At 40.4% G+C, this 17,900-nt stretch overlaps 1 protein-coding gene across 1 annotated transcript in view; it reads left to right on the plus strand.

The window, feature by feature from the left end:
• The window catches only part of CHM (CHM Rab escort protein), a 1,989,252-nt gene that overhangs the window by 943,040 nt on the left and 1,028,312 nt on the right, over positions 1-17,900 (plus strand). The gene's annotated exons all lie outside the window — the stretch shown is intronic.

The raw sequence follows: 17,900 nt of genomic DNA on the forward strand, positions 1-17,900 counted from the left end.
ACAATGTTTTCTGGAATTCATAAACTCTAATGCCCTGGATCAACTTATCCACACCCCCACCAGGGGCAACAATATCCTAGACCTAGTCATTACCAACATGAGTGACCGGTGTTCCACACCTGAAGTCAACTTCTCGTTGGTCCAATCCGACCATAAGCTAATCACCCTTGATATCCACATCCCGCCCCCACCTCCCATCAAGGAAACCATGGTAAAAAATTTCTCCAAAGCCAACTTCATGCTTCTTAAGACAGAAGTGAACTTCATGACACCCATGCAGATGGACAATACAGTTACAACTGCTAAATCCTGCACAAATTCACTCTAGAAGCACTATCCCAAACAGAACCAAGACACTATCCTCCAAAAAAAAGGAAGCCAATCTGGTGGTCCCCTGCCATAAACAAACTGTACAACACAAGGAAGAAACTGTTGCAAAAGAGAGTAAACTCCCATGAGTGGAGGAGCTCCCAGGTCAGCCTCAGTAAGAAGCTGAGATCCCTTTTAAGATCCTCCAAAGCTAGTTACAAAAACAAAATTGCCACTAATTCTAAGGACAACCACAAAGCATTCTACAGCTATGTCAAGAATCTCGATGGCAACAACAAGATCTGCTCTGAGTTACAGTACAACGGCACGAAAATTACAGAACCAATTGATATTGCCAACATCCTGGCAGATGGGTTCAGTGCTAACTTTACCCCCCACCCCCACCCCCTAAAGGGCCCATATCTATACAGGAAGAATGCAGAGTCCCTGTAATCACAACTACGCAGGTAAAAGCTTCACTCTCTAAAGCCAAAAACACAGCATCCATGGGACCGGACAACATCCCAGGCTGCATTTTACATGAACTTCAGAATGAACTGGCTCCCCACTTAAGCACCATGTTCAATAATAGCCTCACATCAGGCTTTGTGCCCACTGAATGGCGCACAGCAACAGTTATCCCACTGCACAAAGGGGGAGCCACCACTGATCCTGGGAACTATCGACCTATTAGCCTGACGAGCCTGGTCTGCAAGACCATGAAACGTATCATCATGGAACTCATAAACAAAGACATTGGTAACCTCCAAACTCTGGATCACACCCAGTTTGTGTTTGTGAAAGGCAGATCATGCCTCCTGAACCTGATAGACTTCTTTGAGACAGTCACCAAAGCCGTAGCTGAGGGTAAGGTGGTTCACACAGCCTGTCTTGACCTTGCCAAGGCTTTCAACACCATCCCCCATTCTGGAATTATAGCTAAACTCACTAAACTGGGTATAAATCCTTACGTCACAAGGTGGGTTGCCAACTGGCTCACTGACGGAACCCACACTGTAAAAGTTGCAGACTCCAAATCTGACCTCTCAGCAGTGACAAGTAGAGTACCACAGGGTTCCTTCCTGGGACCTCTTCTGCTTATCTGCTTCTCTGAAGTACAGGCCAACACAGAAGGCCTCTGGCTAATGAAGTTCGCAGATGACTGCAAACTAGGAGCCATAGTCAAGTCCCCAAATGATGTGGACATCCTACAGAAGGGCCTCACTGAGACAGATGCCTGGTGTCAGAGCCATGGCCTCAAGCTCAATGCCAAAAAGTGCAGTGTCATCCCCTTTGGTAAAAATGCTGTACCCATGAACTACCACATAAGGCAGCAATCTACTTAACACCGAATGTGTGATGACACCTTGGGACCCAGGTGGACAGTAGACTCCCCTTTGATAGTCACATCGCCACAGTAGTCAGGAAGTCCTTCTACGTGGCACACCTCATCATAAAAGGGTTCTCATCCAGGAAAAAAGAGGTCATTGTTCCCCTCTACTTGACACTCATTAAACCCATTATAGAGTACAACTCCCCTTTTGGAATGTACCTCACAAGACATCTGCAGCAGCTGGAAAGGCCACAGAAGTACCTCACAAAGAGGATTACTGGCCTCAAACAAATGCCCTACACTGACCGCCTCAAAAAACTCCAGCTTTACTCCGTAGCATATCGCCTACTCCGAGGTGATCTCTGCCTAACATATAAAGCTATGTCAAGCCCAGAGCTGTTGGACATGCTACACCTAAAGAAATCCCAATCCCTCCGAGTTACACGCTCTAGGGACCTAAACCTTGTCACCACAATAAACAAGACATGCTGGAGGGATAGATTCCTGTCTCAGAGACTTCCTATACTCTGGAACAGGCTATCCATCTATGTCAAGCAAAGTTCTTCATTAGCACTCTTCAAGAAAAATCTTGATGAGTGGATGGGAAATAGGAAATACACCATGGGGATCACTTCTGTCTCTGCTCGACAGTGGCACAGGAAAATAACTATCTTGGGTGGCATAAGCCAGGGAACCTTGTTGGCTAGGCTTACGTAGGCCCTTGGGCCGATAGCCTAGTACCTACGTATGAACCTATGAACTGTTGGTAATGGATGATCCCATGTGATGCAAACTTCATTTTCTATGATGCTTCATGGCTCATGTTTCCAGTGTTTTTCAGCCACTTCAGTACCATAATGCTTGCACAGTTCCCAGTGCAGCAGTCTTGCTACATTATTATGCCTTTCTGTATACAGTCGTCCTGCCATTAGTATGTCACAACTAGCAAAAAGGTGTGCGACTGTTTCCAATTTGGTTTTACAAAACCTACATTTGTCTGTTTCTCCCACATGTTCAATGGATTTTGTAAACCAGCGTGTTCATAGCCAACTATCTTGGGCAGCCAATATTAACCTTTCATCTCTTGGTTTGAATTCACCTCTTCTTAACCATTCCTGCATTCGTTCCTGATCAACATAAGATTCTTCCAGAAGTTTTCTATACTTGCAACTATATTTATGCTTTTTCCACATTTTTTGCCTTTTCATCTGATCCCTTCACCTTGTATTCTTTTTGTTTTTTGGCACATTCAGTTACTGCCTGATTTTTATCTACTTTTGGTTTGATTTCCATTCCTGCTTGATGCCGATATGCTTCTGCTAGATAAGCAGAAAAGTGATCTCAGATTTATTATCCTCATGTTTCAACACTTTTATTATGTTTGGGTATTGTGAGGTCAGCAGATATGTGTAGAGTCCCATGATTGCAGATCTATACATGGAATCAGTTTCACGGAGGCCCATCCCTCCTTTGCAATGGGGAATACATATTCTTGATATGCACCGATTTTTATATATCATTTGGTGAGCATGAAGCATCCTTCTTGTTTTAATATCTAATTTGTCCAACATGTTTTGGGGCCAATGAGTCACTCCAAAACTGTAAGTTAGGACAGGAAGAGCAAATTGGTTTATAGCTTGGATTTTGTTCCTAGATGTCAACACTGTTTTCAGGATTAATCTAAGTTTCTAAAGTATTCCTTACTAAGTTTATTTGCATTTGTTCATGTTTTATCGTTGTTCCTTCATCAATTTCCAAATATTTATACACTCCCTCTTGCTCATGTTCTTTTATGTCACATTCTTGTCCCAAACTGATGTTTTCCTGGTGCTGTAGTTTTCCTGCTTTAACGGTTGCTTTTGCACATTTGTCAAGGCCAGATGACATTCTAATATCTGAAAAAGTTGTAACCTGCATCTGTGCTTCCAGTTCCTCATCTGATGAGGAATACAGTTTTAAATCATTGACAGAGAAGCTGAGAAGTCTTTATACTTTCTTTTCTTGGAGCCAAATTATAGCCATGGCATAAGCTGTTAAGTAGACAGCTTAATGTGTTGAGCAAGGCAGAATAACGGTGACATTGAGTCACCCTGGAATGTCCCCCTCTTGAATTTATATCCCTGGGATAGTAATTTGTCCTCTCTCATGTTTTAATTGCAAAGTGGTCTGCCACCGTTTCATGGTCATTGTAATATATTCGATCAGTATAGGGTGTATCTTATATATTTTTAAGCACTCTTTTATCCATGAATGTGGGATACTGTCAAATGCTTTTTTTGTAATCAGTCCATGCCTTACTTAGATTATTCCCCTTTTTACAGTTCTCCAGTGTGACTTTAACAACAAATGATTATTTGTTCTGTATGACTTTCTTTTATTGCCCTTTTGTTCTATTGCCATAATTAAGTTTTCGTCTAAATGACTGTAGACTTGTCAGCATCAATTCCTGTGTATAGTTTATATGTCGTTGGAAGACAAAGTTATCAATCTATAATTTTTAGGGTAGCTTGCAGGTTTACTCTCAAGTAAAAGCATTGTTTTGCCTATTGTTAGCCAGGTTGGTGTCTGTTCAAGTTACGCATATAAATAGTGGTTACTCGTGGCTAAATCTTTGTGCAAAGATGTTAATACTTTTAACTAAAAGTTAGGTACTGCATCTGGGCCTGGGGCTTTCCAATTAGAGGCTTTTCTTAACTTTGTTTCAATCTTTCTGGGTGTTACTTCATCCTATTTCATATCTTGCACCTTTAAACCTCTTATTCTTTCTTTTACTTCTTCTGTCCATTTAGCATCTTTTCCACTGGATCTTCATAGATACTTCTCCAAAATGTATCTATTTCCTCTTTTTTTGTGGTGTTTCAATTCCTCTTACCTTTTTTCCCAATTCTCTATAAAACTTTATTGGGTCATCAATAAATTGCTTATTTTCAACTTTTCTTTTGTTTTTTATCTGTGTATCTTCTAAGTTTTTCCGCCCGTGCTGAAATGTTTGGTTTATTTGCGATAGTGCACGATAGATCCTGGTGTGTTCTAATACTGCACATTTCTTTTATCACGTCTGTCTGTCTAAGTATTTTTGTTGATCTGTTCCCTCTTCTGTAGTCTTCTAACAGTGAAATTTCTTGTCTTAATTGCTTTATAATTTTCTCTGTTCGATACTTCCATGATGGTATTAGATTCCTTCCCTTCCTTTCCCTTGCTACCCTGTGTTCTTGTGATAGAACTTTATCAGTTATTAATTAAGCAGCACATTAATATATCCTGTTTACTTCTGCTATATCATATGGATCTCTATGGACAGTCCTAATTACTGCATTTGTTTTGTCAGACGTCTGACTTTTTGGGTTTTATTGACCTTCTGCAGTCTATTTCTGTCATTGATCTAAATATATCTATCCATCTCTATTAAATCAAGCAACTCTTCTCGTAGCTCATTTTCTTCCAAACTGAGTGCACATCCCTTGTTTTCCATTTCCTGCAGGCATTCTATAAAAAGTTCTCTATCATCTTCCTATGGCACCTTCTCTTCAATTTCATTCTATGCCATCCATTACTCTGGCATATAGGTAGGATTGCCACCTTTTCAAATGGCCAAAGTGGGACATTTTCGGGACAAACATCAGATTTTTCAGGCCGACACATACCCACGGTCAGTACAAAGGATATAACTTAACTTTTTTGCCTAAATAAAAGCTTATTCTTGTAGCATTTTAGTTGTTTATTCTGTTTCTTATAACATTTAGGTATTTTAGATACAGAGTAATTGTTTTATGCAACTATTACATAAAATATAGGAAATAATTTTGTCCTAAAATCTCAGGACATTTGCCATTTTTTTAATTTTTTGGTCAGGACACTGCCCAAAGAGGGACTGTCCCTCGCAAAGTGGGACAGGTGGTAACCTTACATATAGGAACTCACTTGGCCTATCACTCCTCAACATTGACAGCATCAGAGTTTCCACAGTTTCCTGTTCACTTGAAGCTAGACAGCAAGAAAAGGAATGTTTATACTGGTTTCCTGTGGAATACTCCAAAATATCTTGATATGGCACCTGACCAATTGCTTCCTGTTCCACTGGTTTCCCCTTAATTTGGATATCCATTGCTCTATCCTGTTGTGGTGCTTTCTTCTTTCGGTTTTCTACGTTGAATCCTTCACTTTGCAGGTACTCCATAACCTCAGTTTCTATTTCTTTAACTTCTCCATTACTAATCTCCTTTTCTGCTTTTCCTCTGTCTTCTTATTTTTTGTATTGTAAAGTTTTCTATGTCTGAATTCCTTTGACTGTATTTCTCTCCAAATATCTTTGGCGCTGCTCTTTTTGTATTGGCTAGTTTTGTTTTCTCCTTTGCATTAATATTACACCATATTAAATATTTCTTTCCCATGTCCATATTTCTTCTTCAGATGTCTCATGATCTTCCTGTTTCTCCTTACTTTGGAGACTCACTGCATCATGCTGTGATGTAATCTGAATTAGACCTTCGACACCAAATACTTCACTTTGCAGGTACTCCATAAGTTCAAGTCCAATTTTTTCAACTTCTACTTTACTGATCTTTTCTGCATTCCATCTTTGTAATATTTTTTATTGTGAAATTTTCCATATCCGGATGCCGTTGCCTGTATTTTTCAGAATGTCTTTGGGGCTGCCTTCTTTATAAATTTGGCTTTCTCCTTTGCATAAATATTGTACCATATCAAATCTTTATTTTCCATGTTCATATTTCTTTTTTTATACTTTTCAAATATCTCTAGGTTTTGGTCATATTTTCGCACTTCCTCATATGCTTCTTTTTCCAAACAGATCAAAGTTTCTTGATATATATACTGTTTTTCACAAATCTGTTGTATTAACGAATGCAAATTTTCATTTGAAGCTTCTGACAGTTTTTCTTGTGAAAGTATTTTTCTGTCCTCTAATTTCTGTCTTAATCGTGTTGTATATTTTGTGTCTGGAAATTCTGGGCTTTTTGCATAGTAGTAACAATAAATAATTTCTTATCCTCAGTACTCCACTCTCGTCTTTATTGGCTCTTCAGGTTTTGTGATTTTTTGTGGACTGCTACTTCCTTCCTATATGTCTGTGTGACATACATGATGTTGAATAAGTCTGTATCTGCTTAATGTCTGCCCTTCAGCAGTCTAGGTTAATTTTCTACAGAGAGATGTTTATCCCACAAAAACCCAAACAAAATCATATTCTTAAAACGCACCAACTTTGCTCCTTGGAAACATGATGTGGATAAGTTATGGGCAGCGTGGTTGATTGAATGGACACCAGCTTGTGTTGCTGATAGATTCAGTTAAAGGACATCATCATCCTAAACACACTTTTACTCATCCTAACAGAAATTATCCTCCCTACAAATTAATTCCTACTGTATTATATGTAAAAGTAATTTTAATTTTGTTTGTTCTTTGTATTGTATTTTTATGGTATATTTTTCCTCACTCTACAACAAAATGGTCTGCATGATGTTCTTACAGTAGTTTAACAAATGGTCTCTCCACAGTTCTTGCATTGTGTTGACCATAAACATGTAAAATGTATGTCCCAGGGAAAGTCCACATGGCAGTGGTACTGCAGCTCTGCCTTTTCTCCATTCTTTTAGGCCCACAAACCTTTTGATCTGAAGATTCAGATTTTGTACTATATATTGCCAGTCATAGCACATCTCTTAGTTTAGGAAAATTTGGCATAGGTACCTGACAGAGTGAATGAGGAAAGAGATTCCCTGTAGCTATCTAATAAATATCTTTCTTACAGGCATCTAATTGAACTTTGTAAGAGGAAAAGGAAAGGCTTATAAAATGATGTGTAAAAGATGACGGAGAGCATAAAACAGAGCCAGTGACTGCAAGACGTTCCATTCTGGCCGTAGATTCTGAAAGTTAAAAAAAAAAAAAATGAAAGGATAAAAGAACATGGAGAGGGATGTTCAGCAAACCTCATTTGGGAGCACATTGTATTGTAGAAAAGCATAACTTAGTATATATATATAAAAAAAAAAAACACTGATTATGGCTGCCACCGCAACCATTTTTGTGTAGAACAAATTCATAAGTTCTTGTCACAGTATTTAAGCCCTAAGGGCATCCAAGAAAGATGATTCCATTATCCCTGGATCATGTGCATGGTATCCAACTCATTTGTCAAGTTTATGCTTAAAAGTTAAGAGATTCAGACTTCCATATATTCAAAGCCAGTCTGTTCCATAGACAGGCTTGTGTCTGTATAATATATGAAGCTTTTAAAATGGAGGTACAAGACTTCATTTTAAACATAAAACTAAGCCCCACAATCACAATAAATGTATCATTAAAAACTAAGCATATGAGCTTTGGGAGACAAAAATTGAAAGGTGAATATTTAATACAGCACACAGTGATTGAAACTGTAGACTGTAAGGACCTGGGTATATGGGTAGCTTCAGCTGTGAGTTTTTCTAATCATGTCAGCTAATTGGTTAATGCTAGTTATAGAACTATAGGTTTTTACAAAAAGATACATAAAGTCTAGGAAACCAAAAATAATGAAGTCATTGTTAGTTAAATTAGCCCCAAACTTCAGTATGGAATAACAACATGGAAGCCCTATAAGAAAACAAGTTTGCATAAACTGGAAAGAGTATAGTAGAAATATGCCAAGGGCATCCATGAATGTGAAAATTTAAGTTGTTATGAAAGACTAAAATATCTGAACTTGTACAGTGTCTCTCTCAGATATCGAAGAGGAGATCCTATTCAGGTATATAGGGCATTTAGAGACAAATACCTGTGGGAATGTTTGTTTTGTTTTTTTTTTTTTTTTTTAACATACTTTAGAGAAAGCACTTTTTCGGTGTAAGCGCTTTCGTTAAAGTGTGTTTGGTGATAGTGGATTCGGACTGTTGAACTTTCATGCAACAGACTTAGATCCAGGCACATTAGCTCTAGATCCAAATACTACTACAAACTAATAAACAAATTCCTGAAGTTCATCACAAGTATAGACTCAACCTAATACTTGGTGGTGATATTCACCCCAACCCTGGCCCACCCACTTCAGATACACATACCCCCTCTACTTGCAATCTAAGATACAAACCTACAATTAATAGGCCAACTAACTCTCTCCTAGCCTGTCATCTCAATATTAGAAGCATTAATAACAATGTATATGAATTGCATGCACTTCTGGATGTCCACTCCCCTGAGATTCTCTGTTTATCTGAAACCTGGTTAAAACCTAACACTAAAGACAGTGAAGTGTTACCACCTGGGTATAACATACACAGGCTGGATCGTGCTTCGAGGAAGGGGGGTGGGGTAGCTGTACTCTATAAATCTGAGTTGAATGCCACCATAATGTAATACAACCACCTCAGATTAATAAGTCGGAGATTCTTGCCACCAAATTGCAACTTAATAAAAATAAATGCATTAATATCATCTGTATGTACATTCCCCCAGGTAACAATATATGTACACTTGAAGATATCCTGCACTGGCTGTCATGTCATTACCCCCAAGAAACCCTACTACTTGGAGACTTTAACATAGACTGGGGCAACTGTTCCTCAGAATCCACAACCACCCATATTAACCTGCATGCATTTACACAAATTATATCCACCCCTACCAGGATAGGTAAACCCAACCAAAAAGAAAGCACACTTGATTGGGTACTCATAAATAGTCACCCCCCAACTGTACACCTCTGGTACCCTCCTTGATGGCCTAAGCGATCACCTTCTCACATATGTAATTAAGCACAAAGCCATTAATTCCCAACAGCCCTTACTCAGAAAGGTTAGAAACAATAAAAACTTTGACCCTGCCAAATTCCAACAAGAACTAAACTCGTAATTGGTCTATTCTAAAACACCTCCCCTTAGAGGAAGCAGTAGCATACTTTAACAACAAATTCCTTGAGATCCTTGATTTGCATGCACCTGTTCATTCAAAGAGAACCAAGGCAAAAACTGTGCCATGGCTTTCTAAAGAGTCTAAACTCAAAATTACCCTTAGAAACAAAGCATGGGCTTTATGGCGTTCTTCTAAAGGACCAACAAGATCACATTAAATACAGGCAATCCGGGAACAAAACCAAAAAATCAATTTTACAAAACAAAAAACAATACTACTGTAATTTACAGACAGTAAATCAAAATAACCCTCAGATGTTTTGGGCAGGTTTAAATAATCTACTACATCCTGGACAAACTTCACCCCAGTCGCTGCTGCTACTATTGATAAAACCCCTGAAGATGTTTCTGACAGTTTTAACCGATTCTTTACTGAGACCATTCAAGCCCTAGCTAGCCAACTACCTCCTAGCTCCCCTGGTCCTGAAAGTAGCACCCCTAGAAACCTACTCGCATTCAGCTTCCAACCAGTTGCCACTTCACTTATCCATACCTTGATCAAAAAGTTAAAACCCACTACACTTTCTGCTGATTAACTCCCTGCCGAGTACCTACAAAAATCAGCTGATGCTATTGCTTACCCCTTCTCAGTACTTATCAATTGAACCATTGTAGAAGCTAAAATTCCCACCATCTGGAAAATATCCTATGTAATCCCACTTTACAAAGGAGGCAGCTCTACTGAATTCTCCAATTATAGGCCAATAGCTATACTCTCTCCACTTGCAAAGATTATGGAAAAATGTATTCATAGACAACTCACGCACCACCTAATCCAGAATCACCTTATGGCAGACACTCAGCATGGCTTCCGTCCTCATCACAGCACTACCTCAGCCCTCCTAGCCTTTACCAACACCATAAACCATAATCGCAATAATAATTATATATCCTCAGCCCTCTTCTTGGATCTTTCCAAGACATTCGATATGGTTGATCACCAACTTTTAATCCACACCCTGCAAACATTCTGTCTAGGTACTAGAGCCCTTCAATGGTTTCAATCCTACCTGAATGGTCGACAGCAAGCTGTCCTCTGGCAGAACAAACTCTCTAACCTTCTACCTAACACCCTTGGAGTACCACAAGGCTCTATACTAGGGCCCTTGCTGTTCTCCATCTTCATTAACGACCTTTATGCTGTCATCCCAAAAGTCAGCTGTATCCAATATGCTGATGACTCTACTCTGATTTGCTCAGCCACATCTCCAATAGAGTTATGGTCAGCTACCCAGACCACCTTTAATACAATAGAAAACTGGCTTTCTGAACGTCATCAGATCCTAAATCCCAAAAAAAATAAAATGCTGTTATTTTCACCAATACGTAGGTCTACCGCTTTCACCTTTACCATAAATTCAAATGATGGCACAATAATCTCCCCTGACCCCTCTACAAAACTATTAGGTGTCATCATAGACAATAATCTAAAATTTGACCTACATGTTAACCAGACTATCAAAACCATCAATAAAACACTAGGGTCACTTTACAGAATAAAAGCCTTCCTAACCCCTCCAGCTAAAATTGCCATAGCTCGCTCTCACCTTCTTTCAACCCTTCTGTATACATCTCCTCTACTCTCAAATTTAAACAAGACTGTCCTTAAACTCTCAATTTGCTACAGCCACATTGCCAGGTTTGCCACTGGGCTGCCTTTTAGGACACATCATCGTATCAATCTAAATCAGCTTGGGTGGCTTGAACTACCCAACCTAATCCAGTATTAACCAACTGATTATGGCCTATAAAATCCTCTATAATAGGTTCATAGGTAGATACTAGGCTATCTGCCCTAGGGCATTTATAAGCCTAGCCAGAGTGTATTTGGCTTCCGCCTCCCTATTAGATTAGCGTACTGTGCCTCTGTAAAGTAGGTCACAGAAGGTACCCTTTTAAGATTTGTTTACAGTGCCTCTGTCTAGCAGGGACACAGGAGAGATCCCAGGGGTGAATTTGCGATTTCCCATCCATGCGTCCAGATTTCGCTTGAAGAGGGTCAGCGAGGGGCTATATCTAACATGAATTGGGATTCTATTCCAGAGTGAGGGGAGCCTCTGGGAAATGAATCTGTCCCTCCAGCTTGTCCTATTTATTTTTGTGCTGAGGTTTAGGTCCCTGGAGCGTGTAGCTCTAAGGTACTTGGATTTTTTGAAGTGGAGCATGTCCATTAATTCTGGGTTTGACATGGCTTTGTACATCAGGCATAGATCACCTCTGAGTAGGCGGTAAGCAACTGAGTAGAGCTGGAGTTTCTTTAGTCGAGCTGCATAGGACATCTGTTTGTAGCCCATGATCCTCTTGGTGAGGTACTTTTGGGGTCTCTCCAGTTACTGCAGGTGTCGGGTAAGGTACATCCCAAAAGGGGCATTGTATTCAATTATGGGCCTGATGAGTGACGAGTAGAGGGGCACAATGACATCTCTTGATTTAGATGCGAACCCTTTCGTGATAAGATGGGCTATATAGAAGGCCTTTCTAACCACTTTGGCAACGTGATTATCAAAGGAGAGATTACTATCTACGTTGGTCCCCAAATCTCTAATTACTACTTCCGTACTTAATGAATTACCACCTATGTGGTAATTTGTGGGCACCTTGTTTTTCCCAAAGGGGATGACTATGCACTTTTTAGCATTTAGCTTGAGGCCATGGCTCTGGCACCAAGCATCCGTCTCTGTGTGACCCTTTTGGAGGATGCTTGTGTCAGCTGGAGATTCGATTATGGCCCCCAGTTTGCAGTCATCTGCGAACGTTGTCAGCCATAATCCCCCTGTGTTAGCCTGAACCTCAAAGAAGTATATACCGAGCAAGAGAGGTCCCAGAACTGAGCCCTGTGGGACGCCACTTGTAACTGTTTTGGATTCGGACATGGCACCTGCGATTCTGACCATGTGGGTTCTATCTCTGAGCCAGTTTGCAACCCATCTTGTGATATAGGGGTTGATATTTAAGCTGGTAAGCTTATTTATGATGCCCGAGTGGGGTATTGTGTCGAAGGCTTTTGCGTGGTCCAGGTAGGCTGTGTGGACTACCTTGCCCTCATCTATGGCTTTGGTAACTGTTTCAAAGAAATCAACTAGGTTTAAGAGGCAAGATGTGCCCTTAACAAAGCCGAATTGGGTAGGGTCCAGTGTCTGGAGGCTCCCAATGTCTTTGTTTATGAATTCCATGATTATACGCTCCATAGCTTTACAGATCAGACTAGTCAGGCTTATGGGGCAATAGTTTCCGGGGTCCGTTGTGGCACCACCTTTGTGGAGTGGGACCACTGTAGCTGTACGCCATTCTTTGGGTACATGTCCTGTAGTATAGCTAAGTTTGAAGAGTGACTTAATGTGAGGGTTCAGTTCTTCTTGGAGCTTATGTAAGACACAGCCTGGTTCACCGTCCGGTCCCATAGATGCTGTGTTTTTTGCTTTGGAGAGGGCAGCTTTCACCTGTGCATCTGTGATGTCAGGGAGGTTACATTCAGTTGGGATAAGCATTTGCTCCATTGGGGGGGAAGGGGCGGAGAAGTTTGCGCTGAATCTGTCTGCCAGGATGTTGGCTATGTCTGTAGGTTCGGAATATTTTGTACCATTATGCAACAATTCAGAGCATATCTGGGAGTTTCCGCCCATGTTCCTGACATAACTAAAGAAGGCCTTGTGATTATTATGTGATTATCTTTAGTGTCTAGGGCAATTTTTCTTTCGAAACTGGCCTTTGATGATTTTATGAGGGATCGAAGTTTCTTGCTAATACTGATCAGAGATGCCTTCCCTTTTTGGGATTTTGCTCTGTCATGTAGTAGCTTCCTCCTTCTGTTGTATAGCTTATTTATGGCTGGGGTCCACCAGACCGGTCTCCTGTTTTTGGAGGAGTGAGTCTTGGTTTTATTTGGGATAGCACGATCTATGCATTCCTGCAGGTGCTCATAGAATGCATTTGTAAATGATTCTGCGGATTGGACTGTATTATCCTCTGGCCCAGGGGCTTTGAAGGATTCCACCTCAGTCTTGAGAAGTGCAAAGTTGGCTTTTGAGAAATTCTTTGCAGTGATTTCCTTGGCTGGGGTGGGGACAAGATATGGATGTCCAGGGAAATTTGGTTGTGGTCTGATCTTACCAATGAGGGGTTTACCTCTGGTGTGGAACATAGAGTCCCCATGTTGGTGATGACCAGGTCCAATATGTTGTTCCCTCTTGTGGGAGTGGTGACCAGTTGTTCCATTCCGTTAGAGTTTATAAATTCAAGGAACCATTGGGCGAGGGTGTTTGGGCTTGAGTAGTTTTCCCAGTCAATGTTTGGGTAGTTGAAGTCACCCAACAACATAGTGTTTGGAGAGACCTTCATATTCTCCAGTGTTCTCAGGAATGCCAAGTGGGGTTCCTGTAATAGGGAGGGTGTTCTGTAGCAGGCTACAAACTGAAAGGCAGTTTTGCCCGCTGTTAGTTGCACATGGATGGTTCCCGATGCTTCGTGCGTGCCACTAACTTGGTGGTGTAGGTATCTTCGATGAATATAGATACTCCCCCTCCTTTTGTGCTTCGATCCGAGTTTTGGGGCCGAAACGCATGGTATGAGTTATAACCTGGTAGTGCTGGGGTGCTCTCAGGAGCCTTGAACCAGGTTTCTGTTACTGCACAGACATCGATTTTCCCCATACTGAAGATAGCCTCGAGTGCGTGCATCTTGAGGTTTTGACTTCTGGCATTGAGTAGCATTACCTTTAGTTTTTTTATCCTTGGGTTGTCTATGGAGGTGGGTTTGTCCTTTGAGCCTTGCCTAAAAAAGGCACTATGGGGGTGGCAAGAGCCTTGGCCAGTATACGAAAGCCTAAGGGTGACAGGTGCAAGCCGTCCCTAGCGAAGCAACGTGGCTTGTCAAGCATTTCATCCCAGGCTGACAGACACTGGATCCCCTTTGAATGACACCAATACTTTAGCCAATTGTTGAAACTGATCATTTTGTCTTTATACTGTGGCATTATTCTTGGTGAGGGCAAGATGCTACTCAAGGTCAGGGTCATACCAGCCTGGGCTACATGGTCAGAGAGCTCCTCTGTCTCTTTTCATGTAGTCCAGGGAGGTACGTCTCAGGTCATTCACACCAGCATGGACAATGACGGAGTCATACTTGTACTTGCTTTGGAGTGACCCGAGTGCTTGCGTTATGTGGTGGGTCCTGGCACCCGACAGGCAGCTTACAGTGACCTTCTCCTTGTTCAGTCTGGTGAGCAGGACGTCAGTGTGCCGGACAATAGAGTCCCCTATAACAAGTGTATTTGGTGTGTTGTTTGGCCTTAAGGGCTGTGACTGTGAGGCACACTGATTTTGTGAGATATGTGATTTGTGGGTATTGTTGAGGGGTGGCTCTTGCTTGGATATCTGCTTAGGAGGTCTTTGCTGTTTAGGCAGATTTTTATTTAGAGCCTCCGAGTATGTTTTTGTGTGTTTGTGTTGGGTATGCAGATGCAATAGGTCTATGTGAGACTGGATTTATGGTGTGGGTGGTTACCTTTTCCTCCTGACTGACTGTGCCAGTCTTGGGTTGAGAGAGTTCTGCCTCCAGCTTGGCTGTGTAACTGCATCTCTCACATGTATTAGAGTTTGTTGGAAGGAGGAGAGGGTTGTCTGTGTACATAAGGCAATTGTAACATTGCCTCAAAATTCCCAGATTCACCAGCTGGACTGGAGAGTAACCTTGAAACTGACCCTTGGACATACCAGATTAGTATAGGGAACTGTTTTTGTACTGATCAGATTAGGGAAGGGAACTGATTTTTCACTTGATCAGGAAGGACCAATCGGGAGCCAATACTTATGAGAAGTCAAGGAGGGTGTAGTGCTTTAGTTAGTTAGTGTTTCCTTATAAGAGCTGAGCAAGTGCAGAGCTTTAGAAAGAGAATAGAGTGATTACTTTGAGAGTTTGAACAGTTCTAAGGGAAAAAGTGAAGAGCAGACTTTGTGGAGCCTGGAATAGTTTAAACCTGTTTAGGCGACGCTGCTCAGTGCGCAAAACCACGCAAAAAGAGAGTTGAATTTTAAGAGAGAAAGATCAAGGAGTTTAGAATTGACCCAAAATGGCCAATAAAACTACAGCTTCTAGGTAGTAACCACTCCTCCAGGGACAGGCAGGCTGTCCAGTGTTAACCACTCCCACTGGTGAACACAGAGACTTCCCTTTAGCCCAAGCAAGCACTGGCCTTCTAGAAACTTCCAAACAGTTCAGAACAGCAAATCTGTAACTGAACTTTCATAACTTTCAGAATGTGGGAAAAAAGCAATCCGGACAATACTCCTGCACTTAAAAATATTATCACCCCCTATAACAATCCTAGACCGCTTCGATCCTCTAACAAACTACTAATTCAGACTAGCAAAATTAATAACACAGCCGGTGACTCTCTCTTTGCAAACTCTGTAAGTAGATCCTGAAACTCTCTTCCAGCTGATATTACCTTACTGTCCACCTTAGGTCAATTTAAAACTAGACTCAAACATTTGTCTCTTGTCTCTTAACTGGCTATGTCAATGTATCAAGCCTGGCTAACACACTCTAGAATGTGTAAAAATCTGTTAACCAGTTTACTGTGTAATTTAATTTAATCCTTACTTGTGCTCAGGATTATCTCTAACCTGTGGAACTTGTTTAACTTGCTTACTTATGTAATCTCTGTAAATAGTCTGTTTGTAATATGTAATGCTGGTATTATGTAATGCTGTTAACTGCTTACCCTTGGAGCTTTTCTCCCTGGGCCTCCACTGAAAATGGACATGCATCCAGTCGGGCTATCCCAGTCAACAAATGTAAAATAAAAAAAAAATATATATATATATATATATATATATACACACACATATACATATATAAAATATGTGTATGTATGTATATGTATTTTTTTCTTTTTGTGATTATAGTGGCCTTTCAGTTCTAGTAGAGATGAGCAGTTATGCTTTATTGTCCTGCATTGACTTTGGTTCTCTGTTGTATATGTCGTGTTGTCTATAATCTTTTTTTTTTTTTTTTTTTAAGGCCATCAATTCTTTGCTGTGTTTTGTGTTAGAAATCCGTTAAGGTGGTATTCTCCCTTCAGATTTTGACTTTGTCCATTCACCTGTGAAACAAGAAGTTGAGAACATTCAGTTGACAGTAGTTTGAATGAGTACCATGAAAGGTTGGGAATTATAAAGTACATAATTGAAAGGTATGAACATAACACAGAATGTCTTGTCACTGTATTAAACAGTTTGAAAACACGCATACAGATAAATAAGGGCATAAACAGACTCTGTTAGAGAAGTAGGATATAGAAAAAAAATGAATCAGTGCTGCAGTAATAGACTTAAATTAACTAAGTCTTCATTCCCAAAAATGTATGTGCCCCATAAGTAGCTACATGTGTTAAAAGGTAGTGTACAAAATAGGCACTATATATTTGAATGAGTTAACCACATGCGCCATTAAATCAGTGCATTTCTGCATTGTTTTTTTTTTTTTTTTTATCTCCATCTACTGAGGTTTTAGACTAGCTGGGGATACATTTCTACATATCTTAATACCAGATCCTAGCTATAATAATGTAGTTCTGACAGTACTGACAAATTACAGTGCTCATTCAGCGTACAGGGCAAGACGGTGTAAGTGGTACATTGAGCTTTTATCTCTCCAAATCATTGGATTAGTCAGCAAGTAAGGATGAGTCTTACAAAGAATTAATGAAATATTACACAAATGCTATCTCAGGTTGTTCATTATGTTCATTTGCTCAGCACAGGGTCATTACAGCAATAAAAGTCTGAGACAAATGTGTAATAAATACAGCGCAACTACCATATGGATGATGATCAAAATAAGCAGGGCTAAATTAGCTTTTGAAGAGACAGATGGACATTATTTCATTGCAGCCTCACTGAGGAAGGACTTTGTTATGCTTCTTTGCTAGAGTAATACTCCACAGAAGGTTTGTTAAATGTTTAGTTAATTTGTCTCCTTTTGTAACAAAGCCGTTTCCATAGATATTTTCTCAGGTATAAAGCAGACCTACTGCATTTATTAAAATGCATTTGAAAAAATCTTTTCTTTGAGCCTCATACCATGCGTGCTGAAAAGGACATTAATTAAATATTCTAATTCCCTTCCCCAAACTTTGGCTTTTGCTCTGTTTGACTTCTTTAGATATGCCATCAGACCTCTGTTAATGATGTAGGCAAGCGAGCCACTCTACGTTGTGGAGGTGACCCTAGTTTGAATATCAGATCAGGTACCTGCGGGAGTGGCCAGTGCATGCTTGCCTGTCCTTGGTTAGGGAAGCAACTCTGACTAACCCCATGGGTGAGGTCTAGGGGTACTAGGTTTCT

Source organism: Protopterus annectens, chromosome 15.part0 (genome assembly GCF_019279795.1).
Source record: "Protopterus annectens isolate FY-2018-M chromosome 15.part0, PAN1.0, whole genome shotgun sequence".
In the NCBI taxonomy this organism is placed as follows: Eukaryota; Metazoa; Chordata; order Ceratodontiformes; family Protopteridae; genus Protopterus; species Protopterus annectens.